This window comes from Hemitrygon akajei, chromosome 4 (assembly GCF_048418815.1).
Source record: "Hemitrygon akajei chromosome 4, sHemAka1.3, whole genome shotgun sequence".
Taxonomy (NCBI): Eukaryota; Metazoa; Chordata; class Chondrichthyes; order Myliobatiformes; family Dasyatidae; genus Hemitrygon; species Hemitrygon akajei.
In genome coordinates this window covers 107,580,023-107,602,401 of record NC_133127.1, presented here as the reverse complement: position 1 = coordinate 107,602,401, position 22,379 = coordinate 107,580,023, and positions in this window count along the sequence as shown.

The window sequence follows — 22,379 nt, the reverse complement described above, 5'->3', positions numbered from 1 at the left end:
CTGTACACAATACTCCAAATTCAGCCTTACCAATGCCTTGTATGATTTTAACAGTGTATCCCAACTCCTATACTCAATGCTCTGATTTATAAAGGCCAGCATACCAAAAGCTTTCTTCACCACCCTATCCACATGAGATTCCACCTTCAGGGAACTATGCACCATTATTCCTAGATCACTCTGTTCTACTTCATTCTTCAATGCCCTACCATTTACCATCTATATCCTATTTGGATTATTCCTACCAAAATGTAGCACCTCACACTTATCAGCATTAAACTCCATCTGCCATCTTTCAGCCCACTCTTCTAACTGGCATAAATTTCTCTGCAAGCTTTGAAAATCTACTTCATTATCCACAACGCCACCTTACTAATCCAATTTACCACCCCATCATCCAGATCATTAATGTATATGACAAACAATATTGGACACTGTACAGATCCCTGAGACACACCACTAGTCACTGGCTTCCAACTTGACAAACAGTTATCCACCACTACTCTCTGGCATCTCCCATCCAGCCACTGTTGAATCCATCTTACTACTTCAATATTAATACCTAACAATTGAACCATCCTATCTAACCTTCCATGCAGAACCTTGTCAAAGGCCTTACTGAAGTCCATATGACAACATCCACTTCTTTACCCTCATCAACTTTCCCCGTAACCTCTTCAAAAAAATTCAATAAGATTTGTCAAACATGACCTTGCACACACAAATTCATGCTGACTGCTTCTAATCAGACGCCATCTATCCAGATAATTATATATACCATCTCTAAGAATGCTTTCTATTAATTTACCCACCACTGACGTCAAACTGACAGGCTATAATTGCTAGGTTTACTCTTAGAACCCTTTTTAAACAATGGAACCACATGATCAATACACCAATCCTCCAGCACCATCCCTGTTTCTAATGACATTTGAAATATTTCTGTCAGAGCCCCTGCTATTTCTTCACTAACTTCCCTCAAGGTCCTAGGGAATATCCTGTCAGGACGTGGAGATTTATCTACTTTAACATTCCTTAAAAGCGCCAGTACTTCCTCCTCTTTAATCGTCCTGGCTTCCATAACTTCCCTACTTGTTTCCCATACCTTACATAATTCAATATCCTTCTCCTTAGTGAATACCAAAGAAAATAAATTGTTCAAAATCTCCCCTATCTCTTTTGGCTGTCCACTCTGATTCTCTAAGGGACCAATTTTATCCCTCGCTATCCTTTTGCAATAAATATAACTGTAGAAACTCTTCGGATTTATTTTCACCTTACTTGCCAAAGCAACCTTGTATCTTCTTTTAGCTTTTCTAATTTCTTTCTTAAGATTCTTCTTACATTCTTTATATTCCTCGAGCACCTCATTTACTCCATGCTGTCTCTATTTATTGTAGATATCTCTCTTTTTCCTAACCAAGTTTCCAATATCCCTTGAAAACCATGGATCTCTCAAACTTTTAACCTTTCCTTTCAACCTAACAGGAACATAAAGATTCTGTACCCTCAAAATTTCACCTTTAAATGACCTCCATTTCTCTATTACATCCTTCCCATAAAACAAATCGTCCCAATCCACTCCTTCTAAATCCTTTCGCATCTCCTCAAAGTTAGCCTTTCTCCAATCAAAAGTCTCAACCCTGGGTCCAGTCCTATCATAAGACCATAAGACAAAGGAGCAGAATTCAGCCATTCAGCCCATCGAGTCTGCTCCACCATTTCATCATGAGCTGATCCAATCTCCCCTTTAGTCCCATTCCCCCGCCTTCTCACCATAACCTTTGATGCCCTGACTACTCAGATACCTATAAATCCCTGCCTTAAATACACCCAATGACCCGGCCTCCACTGCCGCCCATGGCGACAAATTCCACAGATTCACCACTCTCCGGCTAAAAATTTTTTTTCGCATCTCCGTTCTGAATGGGCAATCCTGAAGTCATGTCCTCTCATACTAGACTCCCCCAACACGGGAAACAACTTTGCCGCATCCACTCTGTCCATGCCTTTCAACATTCGAAATGTTTCTATGAGGTCCCCCTCATTCTTCTAAACTCCAAGGAGTACAGTCCAAGAGCAGTCAAACGTTCCTCATATGTTAACCCTCTCATTCTCGGAATCATTCTAGTGAATCTTCTCCGAACCCTCTCCAACGTCAGCACATCCTTTCTTAAATAAGGAGCCCAAAACTGCACACAGTATTCCAAGTGAGGTCTTACCAGTGCCTTATAGAGCCTCAACATCACATCCCTGCTCCTATACTCTATTCCTCTAGAAATGAATGCCAACATTGCATTCGCCTTCTTCACCATTGACTTAACCTTAAGGGTATCCTGCACGAGGACTCCCAAGTCCCATTGCATCTCAGAACTTCGAATTCTCTCCCCATTTAAATAATATTCTGCCCGTTTATTTCTTCTACCAAAGTGCATGACCGTACACTTTCCGACATTGTAATTCATTTGCCACTTCTTTGCCCATTCCCCCAATCTATCCAAGTCTCTCTGCGGATTCTCTGTTTCCTCAGCACTACCGGCCCCTCCACCCACCTTTGTATCATCAGCAAACTTAGCCACAAAGCCATCTATTCCATAATCCAAATCGTTGATATACAACATAAACAGAAGCGCCCCCAACACGGACCCCTGCAGAACATCACTGGTAACTGGCAGCCAACCAGAATGGGATTGTTATGGTCGGGTCCGAAGTCTGCATTCCAGTTCTTGATCCGGCCCGCGGACTCCGGACTCTGGGTCTTTTGACCACCCCTCATTTCGGCTTGAACTCAAATACTCATTCCTGAGGATCATCTTGGCTTGGTTGGCTCAAGGAGGTGCACCTGATGTCTATCGGTTGGCTGTGAATATAAAGGGCTCTGGGATTGAGTATAGTTGGGGGGGGGGGTCGTCCTGTCCGTTCTGGCTTGGAGTACCACCGTTAATGATGAGTTCTGTGAGTGAGTTATGGACTGAGCTCCTCTGGAGCCCGCCCGAGTCTTCCGGCCACACTGAGTCTTGAAGTCACCCTGGACTAAGCTCCCTTCTTACCCCCTGCCTCCGTCGGGTAAGCCAGGCCAGATTGTCGTTGCCCAGCGGAGGGCTCTGACCCTTCCTATCCCTCGCCTGCAATGGGTTGTGCCCCGCAACCTTCCCAGGAGCCCCTGCGCCAAGCCCCAAGACCTCAGCCTCTAGCCAAGCCCCAAGACCTCAGCCTCTAGCTAAGCCTCAAGACCTCAGCCTCAAGCAAGCCTCAAGACTCCAGCCTCAAGAACCCATCCTCAAGCCAAGCCTCTAGACCCCTGCCTCTAGCCAAGCCTCGAGACCCCTGCCTCCAGCCAAGACTCGAGACCCCTGCCTCTAGTCAAGCCTCGAGATCCCTGCCTCTAGCCAAGCCTCGAGACTATCCTGAACTCCAGGATCATCTCTGAATGCCACGGTCTCCACACCTTGTCCTATCCTTTAGCTTGTCCCATCCTGCCCCGAGTACTTCAGTGCCTGCGTCCTGCATTTGGGTCCAGTCTCACGTTCCCTTATGACAGGGATCCCTTTATTCTCACTCTCTGTTTCCTGCCAATCAACCAATGCTCTATCCACGTATGTAACCTTCCTATAATTCCATGGACTCTTATTTTGTTTAGCAGCCTCATGTGCGGCACCTTGTCAAAGGCCTTCTGAAAATCCAAATACACAACGTCCACTACATCTCCCTTGTCTACCCTACTTGTAATTTCCTCAAAAAAATTGCACTAGGTTTGTCTGGCAGGATTTTACTTTAAGGAAACCATGCTGAGTTCTGCCTATTTTGTCATATGCCTCCACGTACTCCATAACCTCATCCTTGACAATCGACTCCAACAACTTCCCAATGTCAAGCTAACAGGTCTATAATTTCCTTTTTGCTTCCTTGCCCCCTTCTTAAATAGCGGAGTGACATTTGCAATCTTCCAGTCTTCCGGAACCAGGCCAGAATCTATTGACTTTTGAAAGATCATTGCTAATGCCTCCACAATCTCCACAGCTACTTCCTTCAGAACATGAGGGTGCATTCCACCTGGTCCAGGAGATTTATCTACCTTTAGACTATTCAGCTTCCTGAGTACTTTCTCTGTCGTAATTGTGACTGCGCATATTTTTCTTCCCTGACACCCTTGAATGTCCGGTATATTGCTGAAGTCTTCCTCAGTGAAGACTGATGCAAAATACTCAATCAGTTCCTCCGCCATCTCCTTATCTCCCATTACAATTTTTCCAGCATCATTTTCTATCGGTCCTATATCTACTCTCACCTGCCTTTTACACTTTATGTACTTGAAAAAGCTTTTAGTATCCTTTTTGATATTATTTACTAGCTTCATTTCATAGTTCATCTTTTCCCTCTTAATGACCTTCTTACTTTCCTTTTGTAAGCTTTTAAAAACTTCCCAATCCTCTGTCTTCCCACTAAGTTTTGCTTCCTTGTATGCCCTCTGCTTTGCTTTTACTTTGGCTTTGACTTCTCTTGTCAGCCACGGTTGCATCCTTTTTCCATTCGAAAATTTCTTTTTCTTTGGAATATATCTGTCTTGCACCTTCCTCATTTCTCGCATAAACTCCAGCCACTGCTGCTCTGCCGTCCTTCCCGCTAGTGCACTTTTCCAGTCAACCTTGGCCAGTTCCTCTCTCATGCCACTGTAATTTCCTTTACTCCACTGAAATACCGACACATCGGATTTCGGCTTCTCTTTCTCAAATTTCACAGTGAACTCAATCATGTAATCACTGCCTCCTAAGGGTTCCTTCACTTCCATCTCTCTAATTACCTCTGGTTCATTACACAATACCCAATCCAGTACAGACAATCCCCTAGTGGGCTCAACAACAAGCTGTTCTAAAAAGCCATCTAATAGACATTCTACAAATTCTCTCTCTTGAGATCCAGTGCCGACCTGATTTTCCCAATCCACTCGCATGTTAAAATCCCCTACAATTATCATAACACTGTCCTTCTGGCAAGCCTTTTCTATTTCCTGTTGTAATTTGTAGTCCACATCACTGCAGCTATTTGGAGGCCTGTAGATAACTGCCATCAGGGTCCTTTTACCCCTGCAATTTCTTAGCTCAACCCATAAAGATTCTGTACCTTCTGATCCTATGTCAATTCTTTCTAATGATTTAATATCATTTCTTACCATTAAAGCCACACCACACCCTCTACCCAACTGCCTATCCTTCCGATACACCGTGTATCCTTGGATGTTCAGCTCCCAGAGACATGCATCCTTTAGCCACGTCTCGGTGATGGCCACAATATCATACCTGCCAATCTGTAACTGTACAACAAGATCATCCACCTTATTCCTTATGCTGTGTGCATTTAAATATAACACCTTAAGTCCAGTATTTGGTATGTTTTACATTGATAGCACTGCAACTTTATTGCACTGCAACTCATCCCAACGGCTGCAAATTTGCTCCATCACCTGCCTGTCCTTCCTGACATCCTTACTGCTCACAACCTGAGGTCTATTTCTGTTTTTCCTTTCTACCGCTCCATCATTCCAGTTCCTATCCCCCTGCCAAATTAGTTTAAACCCTCCCTTACAGCTCTATTAAACCTACCCACCAGGATATTGGTCCCCCTAGGATTCAAGTGTAACCCGTCCTTTTTGTACAGGTCACACCTGCCCCAAAAGAGGTCCCAATGATCCAGAAATCTGAATCCCTGCCCCCTGCTCTAATCCCTCAGCCACGCACTTATCCCCCACCTCATTGCATTCACTGTCGCGTGGCACAGGCAGTAATCCCGAGATAACTACCTTTGCGGGCCTTCTTCTCAACTGGCCTCCTAACTCCCTATATTCTCCTTTCAGGACCTCTTCCCTTTTCCTACCTATGTCATTGGTACCTACATGTACCACGACCTCTGGCTCCTCACCCTCCCACTTTAGGATATCTTGGATGTGAGCAGAAACATCCCAGACCCTGGCACCAGGGAGGCAAACTACCATCCGAGTCTCCTGATCGCGTCCACAGAATCGCCTATCTGACCCCCTAACTATCGAGTCCCCCTATTACTACTGCCTTCCTCTTCCTTTCCCTACCCTTCTGAGCTATAGGGCCGGACTCTGTGCCGGAGGCACGGCCACTGTTGCTTCCCCCAGGTAGGCTGTTCCCCCGCAATAGTACTCAAACAGGAGTACTTATTGTCAAGGGGTACAGCCACTGGGGAACTCTCTAGTACCTGACTCTTCCCCTTACCGCTCCTAACCATGACCTACCTGTCTACCTCCCGTGGCCCCGATGTGACCACCTGCCTGTAACTCCTCTCTATCAACTCCTCACTCTTCCTGACCAGACGAAGGTCATCGAACTACTGTTCCAGTTCCCTAACACTTTCCCTTAGGAGCTGCAGCTCGGCGCATGTGGCACAGATGTGGACGTCCGGGAGGCTAGGAGACTCCAGGACCTCCCACATCCGACACCGAGAACAACAAGCTGCCCTCACACTCATACTTCTCCTTTCCTCAAAGAACAAGAAAAAACTGAAAACTGGTGTATGTATGTATTATGTATTATTATTGTTGTTATTATTATTATTATTATTATTATTATTATTATTATTATTAACTATGTATTACTACCTTGCCTCGCCCGCTTCCACCTAAGCCTGCTGAGCCAAAGCCCTCAAGCCTACACTCTGCTACTGGCTTACTCTGCTGCCCGCAAACGATGCTGCCCGTTGTTTAAGGTTGTGTCCTTTTAAAATCCTCCCCACTTCACTGCGTGATGTCATACGCCTGCGCAGTCGCGCCTCTCTTAATTCCGATGAGAAGAAGAAAAAATCAAAATGGCTCCTGCCACACTCCCGTTCTGCTCCTCCAACTTTCTTCTCCAAAAGAAACCCGATTTAGAATTTCTGCCCTTTTTAAGTCCTCCCTGACCTATTTCATTCCCTAGCAGAAGATCCAACACTGCCCCTTCTCTAGTCAGTACCTCTATGTATTGCTGCAAAAAACTATCCTGCACATATTTTACAAACTCCAAACCATCCATCCCTTTTACAGTATGGGCTTCCCAGTCTATGTGTGGAAAATTAAAATCTCCCACAATCACAACCCTGTGCTTACTACAAATATCTGCTATCTCCTTGCAAATTTGCTCCACCAATTCTCGCTCCTCATTAGATGGTCTATAAGTGTTACTACACCTTTCCCATTCCTGAATTCCACCCAAATAACCTCCCTAGACGAGCCCTCTAATTTATCCTGCCAGAGCACCGCTGTAATATTTTCTCTGACAAGCAACGCAACACCTTCCCCTCTTGTCCCTCCAATTCTATCACACCTGAAGCAACGAAATTCAGGAATATTTAGTTGCCAATCACACCCCTCCTGCAACCATGTTTCACTAATAGCTACAACATCATATTTCCAGGTATCAATCCATGCTCTAAGCTCATCCACCTTTTTTACAATGGTCCTAGCATTAAAGTAAATGCATTTAAGAAATTCTCCACCTCTTCCTCTCTGTTTATCTCTAACAGTACAAAGAACTTTTCTGTCTTCTTTTTCTTCCTTCTCCCATACATCTGTTCCTACACTCTGGTTCCCCTCCCCCCTTGTATCTAGTTTAAATCCACTGGAGCCTCTCTAGCAAACCTACCTGCAAGAATATTTGTCCCCCTCCAATTCAGATGTAAACTGTCCCGCTGGAACAGGTCCCACCTTCCCTGGAAAACTGCCCAATTATCTATAAATCTGAAGCCCTCCCTCCTGGACCATGTCTTCAGCCACATGTTGATCTGCACTATCTTACTATTTCTAAACCCACCTGCACGTGGCACTGGTAGCAATCCTGAGATTGCTATCCTGGAGGTCCTGTCCTTTAACTTGGCCCCTAGCTCCCTAAACTTGCCTTTCAGGACCTCCTCACTCTTCCTACCCACGTCATTGGTCCCTACATGGACCACGACATCCAGCTGCTCACCCTCCCTCTTGAGAATACTGAGAACTCGATCCGAGATATCGCGGATCCTGGCACCAGGGAGGTAACAGACCATCCGGGATTCTCGATCTCTTCCAAAGAACCTCCTATCTGTCCCCCTAACTATCAAAACCCCTATCGCTACTGCTTTCCTCTTTTCCCTCCTTCCCTTCTGAGCTGAGGGTCCAGTCTTGGTGCCAGAGATGCAACCACTGAAACTTATCCCTGCTAGGTCGTCCCCACCAACGGTATCCAAAACGGTATACTCATTGTTGAAGGGAACGGCCACAGGGGTGCTCTGCTCTTCCTGTCTATTCCCCTTCCCTCTCCTGACAGTCACCCAACTACCTGTCTCCTGACTCCTAGGGGTGACTATCTCCCTGAAACTCCTGTCTATTTCTACCTCTGCCTCCCAAATGATCTGAAGTTCATCAAAAAATAAAAAAAGTCAATGTATTAAGCACGAAGTTGTATTGAACATTGGTGAGGCCTAATTTGTAATATTGTGTGCAGCTTTGGTCATGTAAATAAGGTTGAAAGAGTACAGAGAAAATTTGCAAAGATGTTGATGGGTCTGGTGAACCTTGAGCTATGAGAAAAGATTGAATAGGTTAGGACTTTATTCCTGAGAATGTACAAGATTGAGAGGAGATTTGATAGAACTTAGAACATAGACATCTACAGCACATTACAGGCCCTTTGGCCTACAATGTTGTGCCAACAACGTAACCTACTCTGGAAACTGCCTAGAATTTCCCTACTGCATGGCCCTCTATTTTTATGAGCTCCATGTACCTATCTCTATACCTGTCTCTCAAAATACCCTGTTGTATCCATCTCTACCACTGTCGCCGACAGTGCATTCCACGCACCCACTACTCTTTGTGTGTAAAACTTACCCTTGACATCCCTATGTAACTTCACCTGTTCTTATTAGTTGACATGAGCTTTGTTGAATTGTAACTTTTTTTCTGATAACTAATAATACAAGTATACATTATGTGCCGTATCCAGTGGGTAGCGTCAAACCGGGCAACAGAGTGCTAGGGCTTTGGATCAACGGGCTTCGGTGGTAACGGGACAAGGCAAGGTAGGAAGTATGTACGTGAGGCCAGTTTTCTGTGCTCGGTGGCAGATGTGGGGGGTCCTGGAGTCTCCCAGCTGCCTGGACTGCCATATCTGTGCCCGGTGTGTTCAGTTGCAGCTCCTAAGGGACCGTGTTAGGGAACTGAAGATGCAGCTTGATGACCTTCACCTAGTCGGGGAGAGCGAGGAGGTGTTAGAGGGGAGTTATAGGCAGGTGTTCACACAGGGCCACGGGAGATGGACAAGTGGGTCACAATGAGGGGGCGAAGAGTACCCCTGTGGCTGTACCCCTTGACAATAGGAACTCCGGTTTGAGAACTATTGGGGGGGGGGACAGCCTACCTGGAGGAAGCGGCAAGTGGCCAGGCCTCTGGCACAGAGTCTGGCACTGTGGCTCAGAAGGGTAGGGAAAGGAAGAGGAAGGCAGTAGTGATAGGGGAATCTATAGTTAGGGGGTCAGACAGGTGATTCTGTGGACGTAGGAAAGAAACTCAGATGGAAGTTTGCCTCCTAGGTGCCAGGGTCCAGGATGTTTCAGATCGTGTCCAAGATATCCTGCAGTGGAAGGAAGAACAGCCAGAGGTTGTGATACATATTAGTACCAAGGACTTAGGTAGGAAAAGGGAAGAGGTCCTAAAAAAAGACTACAGGGAATTAGGAAGGAAGTTGAGAAGCAGACCTCAAATGTAGTAATCTTGGGAAAGGTTCCGGAGGATTGGAGGGTTGTGGATGTTGTTCCTTTATTCAAGGAAGGGAGTAGAGATTGTCCAGGAAGTTATAAACCAGTGAGTTTTAGCTCAGTGGTTGGTAAGTTGATGGAGAAGATCCTGAGAGGCAGGATTTATGTACATTTGGAGAGGTATAATATGATTAGGAGTAGTCAGCTTGGCTTTATCAAGGGCAGGTTGTGCCTTACCAGCCTGATGGAATTTTTTGAGGATGTGACTAAACACATTGATGAAGGAAGAGCAGTAGATGTAGTGTGTGTGGATTTCAGCAAGGCATTGGATAAGGTACCCCATGCAAAGCTTATTGAGAAAATAAGGAGGCATGGATCCAAGGGGACATTGCTTTGTAGATCTAGAATTGGCTTGCCCACAGAAAGCAAAGAGTGTTTGTAGATGGGTCATATTCTGCGTGGAGGTCGGTCACCAGTGGTGTGCCTCAGGGATCTGTTCTGGGACCCTTACTTTTCATGATTTTTTATAAATGACCTGGATGAGGAAATGGAGGGATGGGTTAGTAAGTTTGCTGATGACGCAAAGGTTGGAGGTGTTGTGGATAGTGTGGAGGGCTGTCAGAGGTTACAGGGGGACATTGATAGGATGCAAAACTGGGCTGAGAAGTGGCAGATGGAATTCACCCCAGATAAGTGTGAAGTGGTTCATTTTGGTAGGTCAACTATGATGGCAGAATATGGTACTAATGGTAAGGCCCTTGACAGTGTGGAAGATCAGAGGTATCTTGGGGTCTGAGTCCATAGGACAATCAAAGCAGCTGCACAGGTTGACTCTGTAGTTAAGAAAGCACACAGTGCATTGGCCTTCATCAATCTGTTTGATTGTCTGTCTCTGTGTCTCTCTGCCATTTGAAACTTGTAAATATATTGAGCTGCTTTTCCCCAATTTCATTGGACTTCATCCGAAGCCCAGAAATCATAGGGGTGTTTTCGTGAGCGAATAGGAATTTGGAATTCCCCTGACAACAGCAACTTAATGTGAATAAGTGTGAGGTTATCCACTTTGGGAGTAAGAACAGGAAGGCAGATTATTATCTGAACGGTGTAGAGTTAGGTAAGGGAGAAATACAAAGAGATCTAGGAGTCCTTGTTCATCAGTCACTGAAGGTGAATGAGCAAGTGCAGCAGGCAGTGAAGAAGGCTAATGGAATGTTGTCTTTATTACAAAGGGAATTGAGTACAAGAGCAAGTAAATCCTCTTGCATTTGTACAGAGCCCTGGTGAGACCACACCTGGAGTATTGTGTACAGTTTTGGTCTCCAGGGTTAAGGAAGGACAACCTGGCTGTAGAGGAAGTGCAGCATAGATTCACGAGGTTAATTCCTGGGATGTCTGGACTGTCTTACGCAGAGAGGTTAGAGAGACTGGGCTTGTACACGCTGGAATTAAGGAGATTGAGAGGGGATCTGATTGAAATATATAAGATTATTAAGGGATTGGACAAGATAGAGGCAGAAAATATGTTCCAGATGCTGGGAGAGTCCAGTACCAGAGGGCATGGTTTGAGAATAAGGGGTTTAGGATAGAGTTAAGGAAAAACTTCTTCTCCCAGAGAGTTGTGGGGGTCTGGAATGCACTGCCTCGGAAGGTAGTGGAGGCCACTTCTCTGGATGCTTTCAAGAAGGAACTAGATAGGTATCTTATGGATAGGGGAATCAAGGGATATGGGGACAAGGCAGGAACCGGGTATAGATAGTAGATGATCAGCCATGATCTCAAAATGGCGGTGCAGGCTTGAAGGGCTGAACAGTCTACTTCTGCACCTATTGTCTATTGTCTATAAACAAGTGATGACTAAGAATCGTGAGCCCTGAAATCTTTGTGGCTTGCTGCGTAATATGCTGTGTGGTTTATTTGCGCTCTCTGTTTTATGATGATAAATTAGGCTAAAGTTACTTAGTTGTGCTTGTACACTTATTTTGGGTCCTTGTTTGGGTCTGATCAATCCAGCCCAATTCCACTTTGTTGCTGAGAGCAGGGTCCAGGAAAATTTGGAGCCGAACAAGCAAGTCGAATTTTATTGTACGCAAAATTTACCAGGATTCCGGATGGACAAATAACACTGGTGGTTTGGGATCACTGGCAAATATTCTAAGTAAATTAAGTCCAGTCAGATGTCGGGAGAAGGAATTTGCCAAATTGTCTGATGTTAGGCTTCCATGTGAATTATCACAATGCCTTAACCATATAGCTATTCCCTCTAAGAAGGATTCTCTGCCTCAAAAAGGATAGGATTTTATGACTGCATTTCAGCAGTGGCCCGTGGTGCAGTGGCATCAGCACCAGACTATGAGGCAAATGGCCCCTTGCACACTTTCCATCCATGCTGGGTTGAGTATTGAGCTAGCAACTTGGCTGAGGAAAAAGCAAAAAAAAAATGCGGCCCAACATGCCACGAGGCACGAGAAGGAAGTAACTGCAGCAGTGGAGCAATAAAAAAGCTGAGCTCTCTGAGGAAAATGAGATGATACAAAGATAAGTGGAGGGGTAGGTAGTGCTGAGGAAGCAATGCAACTGCAGCAGGACAGACAAATTGGGAGAATGGACAAAAAAGCTATAGATGGAATACAGTGTTGTATAAAGATAAAAAGCAAATATCAATGTAGAATTAATCTACGATGAGCTCAAAATGTATCTTGAGGATAAAAGTATTTTGATTAGAAACATGATTTCTTGTGGTGAACACAAAGTACACTGCAGATGCTGTGGTCAAATCAACATGTACAAAAGCTGGATGAACTCAGCAGGTCAGGCAGCATCCGTTGAAATGAGCAGTCAATGTTTCAGGCCGAGACCCTTCGTCAGGACTGAAGAAGGACGGGGCAGGGGCCCCATAAAGAACATGGGGGGAGGGTGGAAAACCAATCAGAGGAAAGATCAAGGGGTGGGGGAGGGGAAGCATGGATCGGATATGTCCATACATGGCCTCCTCTACTGCCATGATGAGGCCAAACTCAGGTTGGAGGAGCAACACCTCATATACCGTCTGGGTAGTCTCCAGCCCTTGGTATGAACATCGAATTCTCCAACTTCTGGTAATTCCCTCCCTCTCCCTTCCACCATCCCACTTTCACTCTGTCTCCTCTTCTAGCTGCCTATCACCTCTCTCATGATTCTACCTTCTTCTACTACCCATAGTGCTTTCCCCTTACATTCCTTCTTCACCTCTCCTGCCTATCCCCTCCCTGCTTCCCCTCCCCCACCCCTTAATCTTTCCTCTGATTGGTTTTCTACCCTCCCCCCACGTTCTTTATGGGGCCCCAGCCCCCTCTTTCTTCAGTCCTGACGAAGGGTCTTGGCCTGAAACGTTGACTGCTCATTTCAACGGATGCTGCCTGACCTGCTGAGTTCATCCAGCTTTTGTACGTGATGATTTATTGTGGAACAGGTGGAGCACCACATATGACAGGTTACCATGCTGGTTTAGTGGCATTAATAAAAAAAGAAATTGTGTGATTCATCAATATCCCTCAGCCTAAAACCTCAGCCAGTGATTTTTTAAGCATGAATTTTGTAGTATCTGCTATCAACAAAATTAAAGCACATCTATTACATAGCAGAATATTTGCCAGTTATGCCAAAATAATGATGAGGAGTTTGAATGCTCGCTTCTTCACATTGAAATGAGTTGGCTGTCAAAGGCTGCTGCTTAAAACATTTTTTTGATCTTTTTGACTCTGTGGTTGAAATTTTGCTTGAAGTCGAACAAGAGCTTGGGAAACAAGTTTGAATTTTTATGTGGAAGTGTGGCATACCTTGTCAAACTGTCTGATAAAATCAACATTCTTAATATGAAACTGCAGGGTGAGAATCTCAATTTAATCCAGGCAAAAAATGTAGTGTCCGCTTTTATTGGAAAATTGGAAGTATATAAGCAAAACATTGGGAGACGAATGTTCTCACAGTTTCCCTGCATGGAAAGTATGGCACTCTCTTTCACAGACAGTGATTTGCAAGAGTACTGCTTACACCTGCAGTCACTGAAGAAGGATTTTCAGAATCCATTCAAGGATTTGAATAATCTGGAAATTCCAGACTAGATTAGATTAGATTATGAGGACACTCAGTCCTCGTTTATTGTCATTTAGAAATGCATGCATGCATTAAGAAATGATACAGTGTTCCTCCAGAGTGATATCATAAAATAAAAACAGGACAAACCAAAGACTCACACTGACAAAACCACATAATTATAGCATATAGTTACAGCAGTGCAAAGCAATACCATAATTTGATAAAAGCAGCCATGGGCATGGTTTAAAAAAAGTCTCAAGTTCCGATTGACTCCAATAGTCCCGATATCAGGCAGCAAAAGGGAGAAACTCTCCCTGCCATAAACTTCCAGGCACTGACAACTAATGCCCTTGGAAGCACCCGACGACAGCAGACTCTGAGTCCGTCTGAAATCTTCGAGCCTCCAACCAGCCCCTCCGATACAGCCTCCCGAGTGCCATTCTCTGCCGAGCGTCTTCAACCTTGTCCCGGCCACCAAAGCAAGCAAAGCTGAGGTCTCAGAGTCCTTCTCCTCCAAAGATTCTGGACCGCACAGTAGCAGCGGCAGTGAAGCGGGTATTACAGAAGTTTCTCCAGATGTTCCTCCACGCTCTCACGTCTGTCTCCATCAAATCAGGATTGTGCACGGATCCCTACTTAACAAGTAACAGATATCCATCTCCAGAGAGGCCGCGCGTGCTGTGTCGCACTGCCATTTTCTCCTCCTTTTTGACTGACAATTAATCCATTTCTTTGCAAGGTGGAAAATCAGGAAGAGGGCTTGCAAGAAGAAATTATCAAAATTCAGAAAGATGAAGAAGCAAAAATGCTTTTCAAAATGTCAGCTTTTGTGGTACGTGGTGTCATATGTCATATGACTTTTCCTGGTCTTTTTCAGAAGAGCTGAACTGCTTGTCATTGCATTTTCATCCTCCTACCTTGTTGAAAGAGGCTTCAGTGCAATGAACACATACTGACAAAAAAAAACAGAAACCGCTTGGACATTGTTACACGTTGGGACCAGAGGTTTTTGCTGTCGCAACATGAACCAGATATTTCAACTCTTGCTAAAAACCATCAAGCTCGAGGATCACATTGACATCAAAGCTGCTGTGCAGTGCACAGCTACTGTGTAAGCTAGGTTTAAAGACAAATAAAAATTTAAAACTGAATCATCTTTTTCATGTTAGCTTATGGTAGACATATTTTTACACTTTGGGAGTATACCCGGAAAGTATATTGTGCCTAAGAGAGGTGTTGATATGTATTAAGGTGTAATCAGGGGGCATTGGGCTAAAGAAACATCAAGTTACTGTCATTACCAATGGGTCCATTACTCCTGGCTGAATTGCTGGCTGGTCAAGCTGACAAAGTTCAACACTCCCTGTGGGCAGCAGTCATTCGAGTTCTCTATGTTCACTATACTGCTGCTTTAGATTGAAACACATCTCCTGGATCACCTTTCTTGGAGGCTACTTCATACCTCAATTATATAGTAATGTAATCTTCCACATATAATAATAATGCCTTTAAAGTCCCTGAGGTGGTGTCCTTTTCATTGGTATGCACACTAATTGTTGCAATGGGGCTCTTGCGGTGGAGGGACATCTTGTTAGCTCTGTTAGGGTCAAATGAGGGTCAGACTATTGCAGAGACTAGCAGAGACATTGGTCTAACTTGAAGGATCAGATGTAGATTGGGAACGGGTGCAGAGTGAGACTGCTTTTAATATCCCAACAGCAGCAACTGCAAAGTGTTGCTTGGATTTCTAGCATCTGTAGATTTTCTCTTGCAAGTGCAATGTGGACACATATATGAATAAAATTCAGAATGTCCCAGAGCAGCCAACAACTGTGCCTCAACAGTCAGTATTAAACAGCTCCCTTCCCATCTTCATTGAAGAGATCTCAGCCCAAAGTTCTGATTGTTAATTTCCATCAATGTTGCCTGACCTGCTGAGTTCCTCCAGCATTTTCTGTGTGTTTCTGAGCAGAAAAGAAATGCTCTGTCCCTGCTGAGATTGGGTTGGATAAGGAGAAATAGCAGTACACCTGCTGACGTTCTTTAAGTTTTATCCTGTGAGCATTGTAACTCAGGTGGGTTACATTCAGTAGCCCTGACAAAAGGGCCATTCACCCTAAATCCTACTGTTTATCCCAGAAAACAAGATGTTCCCGATTATACTGCTCAAGAAAAAAACAGAAGGAACTGTAGTTCCTACAGCAAGACTGTAGTTAAACGTCAATTCAGGTGTTCTAAAAACATTGGAGATCAATGCTTTCTGGCTCTCTGAATGTCCGAAAAGCTCATTACAGTACCTGACAGCCCAGAGGAAACCTGGGGAACTCAAGAGGAACCTCAAAAGGTATTCAGGAAGCTTGAAAGGGATTTTTAAATCTCAAAACAGGGAAAAACTTGAAAGCATTGGAAAAAAATCAGAAACATTCAATAAACCTTGGAAACCTGGAGGGCCATGGGCGATCTGGAGTATCTTGATGACTTTTTGAACTGAGGATGCTTAGACCCAGAAAAAGCCTTGAGTGTAAACTAGAGAAGCTTAGAACATGAACTTGAGAACACAAATGCAGAGGAAAGACAGACTCCAATATAGAACCAGTGACCAGAGTTTATCCTTAACAGTTCCAACAGAACATCAGAGGTACAAATGAGTGACAACACAAGATGTAACATTCACAAAACTAGGACCCTGTGATTAATGCTAATCGGGTGTCCACTTAAATAATTAATTTTCTCCATGCTCTGCTTTCTTGCACATATTTAAGTTTTACTCGTGCACTCCACTGACTTGCACAAAATTTTTATCCTTTGATCTGTGCTCCACTGCTTGTGTAAATTTAATTTCTGATTCTCCATTGGCTTGCATATTTAATTGATGCTCTACCAGCTTGCACATGGCTCTACTGGTTTTGCATTTCTTTTTAAAGATGTATTTTTTCAAAAACTAGCAACTCAACAGTCCTCAATTCTGATTTCCATCTGATTTCAAAGTCATAACCTATTTTCTCTCAGACAACAGAGAAACATTAGTGTAAGTTCTTATTCCTTTTATTGCACACTAAAAATTCCAATTTTTGTTTTCCAGTGTATCAGATTCTAAACTTGCTAATATATCTTAGCTAACTTCACTAACAAAGTTAGCAAAGCTTGCCAGCTAGCCAGATGTCTTCCCTCTGATGAAAACAATGTGCTTCCACTCATCAGCACCCTGTCCTTGATGAGCACTAGTCTATTCCATGTCTGAATGAGAATTCAGAGTCAGAATCAGGTTTATTATCACTGACATATGTTATAAAATGTGTCATTTTGCAGTAATAGTACAGTGCAATACATAAAGCAAACTATAAGTTACAATAATTATATATAAAATAAAAAAGTGGTGAAAAAAGAGAACAAAATAATGAGATAGTATTCGTGGGTTGATATATAGTAATTCAATGGCAGCAGGGAAGAAACTGTTCATAAAATGATGAGTGAGTGTCTTCAGGCTCCTGTACCTCCTTGGTAGTAATGAGAAGAGGGCATATGTTAATGATGGATGCTGCCTTTTTGAGGCTTCTCCCTTTCAAGATGTCATCCATGGTGTGGAGACTAAGTCTCTTGATGAAGCTGGCTGAGCTGACAACCCTCTGCAGCAATTTTTGATCCTGTGCAGTGGCTCTTACAGGTGGTGATGCAGTCAGTTAGAATAATTTCCACTGTATATCTGTAGAAATTTGTTAGAGTCTTTGGTGATATCTCCTCAAACTTTTTATGAAATATAGCCAATGGCATGGCTTCTTCATAATTGCATCAATATGTTGGGTCCAGGATAGCTCTTCAGAGATGTGGACACACTGGAACTTGAAGATGCCCACCTTTCTCACTGCTGACCCCTCAATGAGGTTGTGTACACAGAACATAGAACATACTACAGAAAACTACAACAGAGTAGGCTCACAATGCTGTGCCAATATTTACTCTAACATTAATCTAACCCTTCCCTCCTACGTAGCCCTCTATTTTTCTATCACACAGGTGCCTATCTAAGAGATGCTTAAATGCTCCTAAAGTATCTGCCTCTCCAACCATCCTGACAGGTTGTTCCAAGCACTCACATTCGCTGTGTATAGAAGTTACCGTTGACATTCCCCCTGACATCACCTTAAAATTATGCCCCGTAGTATTAGCCAATTCCACCTGGGAAAATGTCATTGGCTATTCATTTGATCTATGCCTCTTATGAACTTGTACATCTGTATTAAGTCACCATTCATTCTCCTTTGCTCCAAAGAGAAAGGCCTGAGCTCACTCAACCGAACCTCATAAGACACACTCTCTAATGCAGGCAACACCCTCTCTACAGGTTCTTCATCCTGTCTATAATGAGGTGACCAGAACTGACCACAATAGACCAAGTGTGGTCTAACCAGGGTTTTTATAGAGCAAAAATATTAACACACAACTCTTGAACTCAATACCCTGACTGATGAAGGCCAACACAACCCTACCAACTTGTATGGAAGCTTTGATGAAACTAATTAAGTAGATCCCAAAATCTCTATGTTCAGCCATACTATCTAGAATCCTGCCAGTATTTTCCCTTAAAATTCAACATTCCAAAGTGAATCACTTTAGACTTCTCTAGGTTGAACTCCAACTGTCACTTCTCAAGCCAGCTCTGCATCCTATCACAAACAAGAGAAAATCTGTGGATGCTGGAGATCCAAAGCAAAACACACAAAATGCTGGAGGAACTCAGCAAGTCAGGCAGCATTACGGAAAAGATTAAACAGTCGATGTTTCATGCCGAGACCCTTCACCAGGACTGATAAATCCTGTCCCTATCCCGTTGTATCCTACAACTATGCCATCCATGACTCCACCAACCTTTGTGTCATCTACAAACTTACTAATTAAGATTTTTTTAATGATTTGAATGAAGAAACAGAATGAAGAGCAAATCTTTTTTAAACATCTGCCTCCAGGCAGAATACACTCCACCTACAATCACCCTCTTTCTTCCAGCCAATTCTGAATCCAATTTGGCATTTCCTCTTCCTGAAGTCCACAACCAATTCATTGGTGTTATAGACACTGATGAAGCTGCTAGCGCTTTATGGAGAGTCACAGTCCAGGCTAATTTCAATCTACGATTAAATATGTTAAAAGTAATGTTTATAATTACATAGTACAAGCCAAATAATTTAATTGTAAATAGATCAGTGATTATTAGCAAGATATCAATGGAAGACTTAATAAAAGTAAAAAAAGAACATGATGGAAATACCAAATACAAAACACCAGCATTCAGCATTGGTGGAAAATGAAGCAGAGTCAAACTTTCAGATTAATGACTCTTCATCTGTAGGATTTCTCTTTCAATGGATGCAGCCTAACCTCCCATGCTTCTGGAATGAATAACAATTGCATCAGGAATTTTCCTGCTTTCCTTCAATGGGTGAATATTAGATATTTCAATATTTTATTTGAAGGATGCTATGGACCTAATGGCAAATTAGATATCAGTGGTAGAGTATTAGGTTTAAAAATTAGATGCCATGGTAGTGTAGCAGTTAGCGTGATGCTATTACAGATAGGGGCATTTGGGATTCAATTCAAATAGAACCTGTTTATTTATTTATCTAATAGCGGCACATCACAGAGGAGGCCCTTCCTGCCTTTCGAGACATGCCGTTTCAGGGATCGCTAACAAACACAATTAACCCTAACCTAATCATGGGACAATTTATAGTGACCAATTCATGGAATGTGGAAAGACACAGGAGCACTTGGGGAAAACCCACACATCATCCGTAAGGATTACAGAAACCTGGATGGCTCAGGGTCAGGAATGGTTACTTTGAGTGCCAGGTTTTAGGTGTTATGAGAAAGGACAGGGAGGGAGGCAAAAGAGATAGGGGCATGGCACTGTTGATCAGAGATAGTGTCATGGCTGCAGAAAAGGAGGAAGACATGGAGGGATTGTCAACGGAGTCTCTGTGGGTGGAAGTTCGGAACAGGAAAGAGTCCATAACTCGACTGGGTGTTTTTTATAGATCACCAAATAGTAACAGGGAGATCAAGGACCAGATAGGAAGACAGATTCTGGAAAGGTGCCTCCAGCACCCAGGGCATGCCCTTTTCTCACTGTTACCATCAGGTAGGAGATACAGAAACATGAGGGCACACAGATAGCATTTCAGGAACAGCTTCTTCCCCTCTGCCATCGGATTCCAAAATGGACATTGAAGCTTTGGACACCAGCTCACTTTTTTTAATATACAGTATTTCTGTTTTTGCACACTTTTTAAAATCTATTCAATATTCGTAATTGATTTACTTGTTTATTTATTATTATGTTTTATTTTATTTATTATATGTTATGTTTTTTTCTCTCTCTCTGCTAGATTATCTATTGCATTGAACTGCTGCTGCTAAGTTAACAAAGTTCACATCACATGCCGGTGATACTAAACCTGATTCTGATTCTGATTCTGTTAATAACAGGTTTGTCATGGTGGGAGATTTTAATTTCCTAAATATGTTGGCATCTCCCTAGAGCGAGGGGTTTAGATGGAGTGGAATTTGTTAGGTGTGTTCAGGAAAATTTCTTGACACAATATGTAGATAAGCCTACAAGAGGAGAGGCTGTACTTGATCTGGTATTGACAGACAGACAGACATACTTCATTGATCCCGAGGGAAATTAGGTTTCGTTCCAGTGGCACCAACCAAGAATAGTGTAGAAATATAGCAATATAAAACCATAAATAATTAAATAATAATAAGTAAATTATGCCAAATGGAAATAAGTCCAGGACCAGCCTATTGGCTCAGGGTGTCTGACAGTCCGAGGGAGGAGTTGTAAAGTTTAATGGCCACAGGCAGGAATGACCTCCTATGATGCTCTGTGTTGCATCTCGGTGGAATGAGTCTCTGGCTGAATGTACTCCTGTGCCTAACCAGTATATTATGGAGTGGATGGGAGACATTGTCCAAGAAGGCATGCAACTTGGACAGCATCCTCTTTTCAGACACCACTGTCAAAATGAAACTGATCAGGTGTCTGATCTCTCAGTGGGAGAGCATTTTGGAGATAGTGATCACGATTCTATCTCCTTTACAGGTCATGCCTTATGAGCATTGGAGAGGGATAGGAACAGACAAGTTAGGAAAGTCTTTAATTGGAGTAAGGGGAAATATGAGGCTATCAGACAGGAACTTGGAAGCATAAATTGGAAACAGATGTTCTCAGGGAAATGTACAGAAGAAATGTGGCAAATGTTCAGGGGATCTTTGTGTGGAGTTCTGCATAGGTATGTTCCAATGAGACAGGGAAAGGATGGTAGGGTATAAGACAGTGGTGTACATAGGCTGTTGTAAATCTATTCAAGAATAAAATAAAAGCTTACGAATGGTTTAAAAAACTAAGTAATAATAGAGATCTAAAAGATAATAAGGCCAGCAGGAAGGAGATTAAGAAAGAATTTAGGAGAGCCAGAAGGGGCCATGAGAAGGCCTTGGTGGAAAGGATTAAAGAAAACCACATGACATTCTACAAGCATGTGAAGAGCAAGAGGATAAGATGTGAGAAAATAGGACCAATCAAGTGTGACAGTGGAGAAGTGTGTATGGAAACGGAGGAGAAAGCAGAGGTTCTTAATGAGTACTTTGCTTCAGTATTCACTATGGAAGAGGATCTTGGTGATTGTAGGAATGACTTACAGTGAACTGAAATGCTTGAGCATGTAGATATTAAGAAAGAGGATGTGCTGAAGCTTTTGGAAAGCATCAAGTTGGATAAGTCACCAGGACCAGATGAAATGTACCCTGTGGGAGGCGAGGGAAGAGATTGCTGAGCCTCTGGCGATGATCTTTGCATCATCAATGGGGACGGGAGAGGATCTGGAGGATTGGAGGGTTGCAGATCAGAATCAGAATCAGAATCAGAATCAGACTTTAATCGCCAAGTACCTATGCACATACAAGGAATTTACTTCCGGCAGATGTTGTCTTTCTGCTCATAACAATAATAATGATAAATATAAATGAAAATATAGATTATACATACAGGTAGTGCAATCCAAGTAATAGTTAGCCGACAGTTAACCGGCAGTTAACTGTTCAGCAAAGTGACCGCGGTAGGGAAAAAACTTCTCCAGTGCCTATTAGTCTTAGTCTGGAGGGATCTGAAGTGCCTACCAGACGAAAGCAGATCAAACAGTCCATGCGCAGGATGGGAGGAGTCCTTTATGATGTTCCCCGCCCTCTTCTTCAACCTGGAAGAGTACAGGTCCACAATAGAGGGCAGGGAGGCTCCAATGATGCGCTTGGCAGTCCTCACTGTGCACTGTAGTCTGGTTCTATGTTGTTCCATTATTCAAGAAAGGGAGTAGAGATAGCCCAGGAAATTATAGACCAGTGAGCCTTACTTCAGTAGTTGGTAAGTTGATGGAGAAGATGGAGAAGATGCAGGATTTATGAACATTTGGAGAGGCATAATATGATTAGGAGTAGTCAGCATGGCTTTGTGAAAGACAGGTCGTGCCTTATGAGCCTGATTGAATTTTTTGAGGATGTGACTAAACACATTGATG